Here is a 5,806-nt window from a genome sequence, read left to right on the forward strand (position 1 = left end):
GACCCCTGGGTGGGCTGACGGTGCCGCTCGGCCTCGCCCGACCGAAGCGGATGGACAGCCGGAGGGGGGGTGGCGGCTCGGACCGCCGACCCGCCCCGTCAAGGACGCAGCGCACGAGGGGGCCGTGGGACGGGCCCGCGCCCGTTGCCCGACGAGCCCCCGTGGGGTGGAAGGGGTCCCCCCCCTGCCGGGGAACGTCCCTCCAAGCACGGGTGCGGAAGAGAAGGAGGAGCAGGGTCCCAGGTCCGCCTGAACACCGGCGAGATCCCTGCCCGCCGCGGGAAGGGTGCCGGCCCGCGAAGGGCCCTCTCCGTCTCGTCCGCGAGCGCCCCATCGATCGGAAGGAGGAGCGGGGCCTCGCTCCCGGCGGCCGTCCCCGCGGACGTGCGCCGAGCCTCCCTCGAGAGCCCCCTCTCCGGAGGATCGGGCCCGAGACGACACCCCGAACCGCCGCAGACGTCCCCGCAGACGTCCGCCCGGGTCCCTCGTCCGAGTCCCCGGGAAGGGCCTTCACACGACGGTCGGTCTCTCTCACGTGTACGTCTCTAAAGGCTGGAGCCAGACAAGCCTTCTCTTACTATTCTCCCGGTACCTGTCGTAACCTTATACGTGAAAAGTCCCCCAGCGGCAACAGGCGGGAACGACTCACAAAAGCGGCCGACCGCCTGGAACTCTAGGTCGGCTGCACGGGTCAAATTCAACCCCATTCGGACTTCCAGAGCTCAGCCGGCCACCAGGTCAACCTCGCTGAAAGCGCCAGAGGTTGACCTGGTGTCCGGGGACCGAATCGGACACCAGGTCAACCTCCGCTAAAGCGGCCGGGGTTGACCTGTTGTCCCTGCCGGACTTAGAAAATTTTTCTCTCCAGCCCGGGACCGGGGTTGACCTGTTGTCCCTGCCGGACTTAGAAATTTTTTCTCTCCCGCCTGGGACCGGGGTTGACCTGTTGTCCCTGCCGGACTTAGAAATTTTTTCTCTCCAGCCTGGGACCGGGGTTGACCTGTTGTCCCTGCCGGACTTAGAAAATTTTTCTCTGCCGCCTGGGACCGGGGTTGACCTGTTGTCCCTGCCGGACTTAGAAATTTTTTCTCTCCCGCCTGGGACCGGGGTTGACCTGTTGTCCCTGCCGGACTTAGAAATTTTTTCTCTCCAGCCCGGGACCGGGGTTGACCTGTTGTCCCTGCCGGACTTAGAAAATTTTTCTCTCCAGCCCGGGACCGGGGTTGACCTGTTGTCCCTGCCGGACTTAGAAATTTTTTCTCTCCCGCCTGGGACCGGGGTTGACCTGTTGTCCCTGCCGGACTTAGAAATTTTTTCTCTCCAGCCTGGGACCGGGGTTGACCTGTTGTCCCTGCCGGACTTAGAAATTTTTTCTCTGCCGCCTGGGACCGGGGTTGACCTGTTGTCCCTGCCGGACTTAGAAAATTTTTCTCTGCCGCCTGGGACCGGGGTTGACCTGTTGTCCCTGCCGGACTTAGAAAATTTTTCTCTCCCGCCTGGGACCGGGGTTGACCTGTTGTCCCTGCCGGACTTAGAAATTTTTTCTCTGCCGCCTGGGACCGGGGTTGACCTGTTGTCCCTGCCGGACTTAGAAATTTTTTCTCTGCCGCCTGGGACCGGGGTTGACCTGTTGTCCCTGCCGGACTTAGAAATTTTTTCTCTGCCGCCTGGGACCGGGGTTGACCTGTTGTCCCTGCCGGACTTAGAAATTTTTTCTCTCCAGCCTGGGACCGGGGTTGACCTGTTGTCCCTGCCGGACTTAGAAATTTTTTCTCTCCCGCCCGGTACCGGGGTTGACCTGTTGTCCCTGCCGGACTTAGAAATTTTTTCTCTGCCGCCTGGGACCGGGGTTGACCTGTTGTCCCTGCCGGACTTAGAAAATTTTTCTCTCCCGCCTGGGACCGGGGTTGACCTGTTGTCCCTGCCGGACTTAGAAATTTTTTCTCTGCCGCCTGGGACCGGGGTTGACCTGTTGTCCCTGCCGGACTTAGAAAATTTTTCTCTCCCGCCCGGGACCGGGGTTGACCTGTTGTCCCTGCCGGACTTAGAAATTTTTTCTCTGCCGCCTGGGACCGGGGTTGACCTGTTGTCCCTGCCGGACTTAGAAATTTTTTCTCTCCCGCCCGGTACCGGGGTTGACCTGTTGTCCCTGCCGGACTTAGAAATTTTTTCTCTGCCGCCTGGGACCGGGGTTGACCTGTTGTCCCTGCCGGACTTAGAAAATTTTTCTCTCCCGCTCGGAACCGGGGTTGACCTGTTGTCCCTGCCGGACTTAGAAAATTTTTCTCTCCCGCCTGGGACCGGGGTTGACCTGTTGTCCCTGCCGGACTTGGAGCCCGAGGAGGGGATCGGCCACCAGGTAAACCTCCGCTGAAAGCGGCCACGGTTTACCTGGTGCCCGGGGAGCGAATCGGACACCAGGTCAACCTCAGCTGAAGCGGCCGGGGTTGACCTGCTGTCCCTGCCGGACTTGGAAAATTTTTCTCTCCAGCCTGGGACCGGGGTTGACCTGTTGTCCCTGCCGGACTTAGAAATTTTTTCTCTCCCCGCCTGGGACCGGGGTTGACCTGCTGTCCCTGCCGGACTTGGAGCCCCAGGAGGGGATCGGCCACCAGGTCAACCTCCGCTGAAAGCGGCCACGGTTTACCTGGTGCCCGGGGAGCGAATCGGACACCAGGTCAACCTCTGCTAAAGCGACCGAGGTTGACCTGGTGCCCGGGGAGCGAATCTGACACCAGGTCAACCTCTGCTAAAGCGCCAGAGGTTGACCTGGTGCCCGGGGAGCGAATCGGACACCAGGTCAACCTCTGCTAAAGCGGCCGGGGTTGACCTGCTGTCCCTGCCGGACTTAGAAAATTTTTCTCTCCAGCCTGGGACCGGGGTTGACCTGTTGTCCCTGCCGGACTTAGAAATTTTTTCTCTCCCGCCTGGGACCGGGGTTGACCTGTTGTCCCTGCCGGACTTAGAAAATTTTTCTCTGCCGCCTGGGACCGGGGTTGACCTGTTGTCCCTGCCGGACTTAGAAAATTTTTCTCTCCCGCTCGGAACCGGGGTTGACCTGTTGTCCCTGCCGGACTTAGAAAATTTTTCTCTCCCGCCTGGGACCGGGGTTGACCTGTTGTCCCTGCCGGACTTGGAGCCCCAGGAGGGGATCGGCCACCAGGTCAACCTCCGCTGAAAGCGGCCACGGTTTACCTGGTGCCCGGGGAGCGAATCGGACACCAGGTCAACCTCAGCTGAAGCGGCCGGGGTTGACCTGCTGTCCCTGCCGGACTTGGAGCCCGAGGAGGGGATCGGCCACCAGGTCAACCTCCGCTGAAAGCGGCCACGGTTTACCTGGTGCCCGGGGAGCGAATCGGACACCAGGTCAACCTCTGCTAAAGCGGCCGGGGTTGACCTGCTGTCCGTGCCGGACTTGGAGCCCGAGGAGGGGATCGGCCACCAGGTCAACCTCCGCTGAAAGCGGCCACGGTTTACCTGGTGCCCGGGGAGCGAATCGGACACCAGGTCAACCTCTGCTAAAGCGGCCGGGGTTCACCTGCTGTCCCTGCCGGACTTGGAGCCCGAGGAGGGGATCGGCCACCAGGTCAACCTCCGCTGAAAGCGGCCACGGTTTACCTGGTGCCCGGGGAGCGAATCGGACACCAGGTCAACCTCTGCTAAGGCGCCCGAGGTTGACCTGGTGCCCGGGGAGCGAATCGGACACCAGGTCAACCTCTGCTACGGCGGCCGGGGTTGACCTGCTGTCCCTGCCGGACTTAGAAAATTTTTCTCTCCCCGCCCGGAACCGGGGTTGACCTGTTGTCCCTGCCGGACTTGGAGCCCGAGGAGGGGATCGGCCACCAGGTCAACCTCCGCTGAAAGCGGCCACGGTTTACCTGGTGCCCGGGGAGCGAATCGGACACCAGGTCAACCTCTGCTAAAGCGGCCGGGGTTGACCTGCTGTCCCTGCCGGACTTGGAGCCCGAGGAGGGGATCGGCCACCAGGTCAACCTCCGCTGAAAGCGGCCACGGTTTACCTGGTGCCCGGGGAGCGAATCGGACACCAGGTCAACCTCTGCTAAAGCGGCCGGGGTTGACCTGCTGTCCGTGCCGGACTTGGAGCCCGAGGAGGGGATCGGCCACCAGGTCAACCTCCGCTGAAAGCGGCCACGGTTTACCTGGTGCCCGGGGAGCGAATCGGACACCAGGTCAACCTCTGCTAAAGCGGCCGGGGTTCACCTGCTGTCCCTGCCGGACTTGGAGCCCGAGGAGGGGATCGGCCACCAGGTCAACCTCCGCTGAAAGCGGCCACGGTTTACCTGGTGCCCGGGGAGCGAATCGGACACCAGGTCAACCTCTGCTAAGGCGCCCGAGGTTGACCTGGTGCCCGGGGAGCGAATCGGACACCAGGTCAACCTCTGCTACGGCGGCCGGGGTTGACCTGCTGTCCCTGCCGGACTTAGAAAATTTTTCTCTCCCCGCCCGGAACCGGGGTTGACCTGTTGTCCCTGCCGGACTTGGAGCCCGAGGAGGGGATCGGCCACCAGGTCAACCTCCGCTGAAAGCGGCCACGGTTTACCTGGTGCCCGGGGAGCGAATCGGACACCAGGTCAACCTCTGCTAAAGCGGCCGGGGTTGACCTGCTGTCCCTGCCGGACTTGGAGCCCGAGGAGGGGATCGGCCACCAGGTCAACCTCCGCTGAAAGCGGCCACGGTTTACCTGGTGCCCGGGGAGCGAATCGGACACCAGGTCAACCTCTGCTAAAGCGGCCGGGGTTCACCTGCTGTCCCTGCCGGACTTGGAGCCCGAGGAGGGGATCGGCCACCAGGTCAACCTCCGCTGAAAGCGGCCACGGTTTACCTGGTGCCCGGGGAGCGAATCGGACACCAGGTCAACCTCTGCTAAGGCGCCCGAGGTTGACCTGGTGCCCGGGGAGCGAATCGGACACCAGGTCAACCTCCGCTAAAGCGCCCGAGGTTGACCTGGTGCCCGGGGAGCGAATCGGACACCAGGTCAACCTCTGCTACGGCGGCCGGGGTTGACCTGCTGTCCCTGCCGGACTTGGAAAATTTCTCTCCCCGCCTCGGACCGGGGTTGACCTGCTGTCCCTACCGGACTTAGAACATTTTTCTCTCCCCGCCCCGGCCCGGGGGTTAACCTCGGGGCGCACAGCTTCCCGGGTCTGACGTGCACGTCCTGTCACCTCCCGGGCCCGGCGTCCTCGTCCTCCCTTCCCCTTGGGCCGGCTCGGAGGAAGTTTTCCCTCGGCCCGGCCTCCGGGTTAATTGTTTGGGCCCGGCTGACTGAGGCCAGGCTGCTGACGCTAAAGCCCGGGGAGGCGGGGGCCTACGGCCATACCGGACCGAATGCCCCCGATCTCGTCCGATCTCGGAAGGTAAACCGTCCCGGGCCTGGCTAGTACCTGGATGGGTGACCGCCTGGGAATCCCAGGTGCCGTAGGCAGCTTTTGGCCCCAGCGGGGGTAGAGCGGGGCGTGTGTCTGCCGTGCGGGAGCAGGGAAGCCGTGAGGCCAAGGCGGCGCGACGGTCCTGGGGGGCGCTGAGGCCTTTCCCTCTGCCTGCCTGCGTGTCGGGGGCGGGGGGGCGGGCGAGGAAGCTTAGGCCCTCACCCGGTGCGGTGCGATGGCTTGGGTCGGGTCGGGGAGAGGGAAGAAAGCGTGTGTGGAGCGTTGGTGGGGCAGGTGTGTGTGTGGGAGTGCTGGGTGGGGCAGGCCGTTGAGGCGGTGGCGGTGGTGGTGTTTTTGGTGGGAGTGAGTTGGGGTCAGGTGGGTGTGGGGTCCCGCCCGGGGGGTGGATGGTCTGA

At 63.4% G+C, this 5,806-nt stretch overlaps 1 non-coding gene across 1 annotated transcript; it reads left to right on the forward strand.

The window, feature by feature from the left end:
• Positions 1-5,327: 5,327 nt before the first annotated feature.
• Positions 5,328-5,446, forward strand: LOC142006315 (5S ribosomal RNA). Its single transcript, XR_012643419.1, has one exon. It is a non-coding gene; the product is annotated as a 5S ribosomal RNA (ribosomal RNA).
• The last annotated feature ends 360 nt before the right edge of the window (positions 5,447-5,806 follow it).

This window comes from Carettochelys insculpta, unplaced genomic scaffold (genome assembly GCF_033958435.1).
Source record: "Carettochelys insculpta isolate YL-2023 unplaced genomic scaffold, ASM3395843v1 scaffold_0049, whole genome shotgun sequence".
In the NCBI taxonomy this organism is placed as follows: Eukaryota; Metazoa; Chordata; order Testudines; family Carettochelyidae; genus Carettochelys; species Carettochelys insculpta.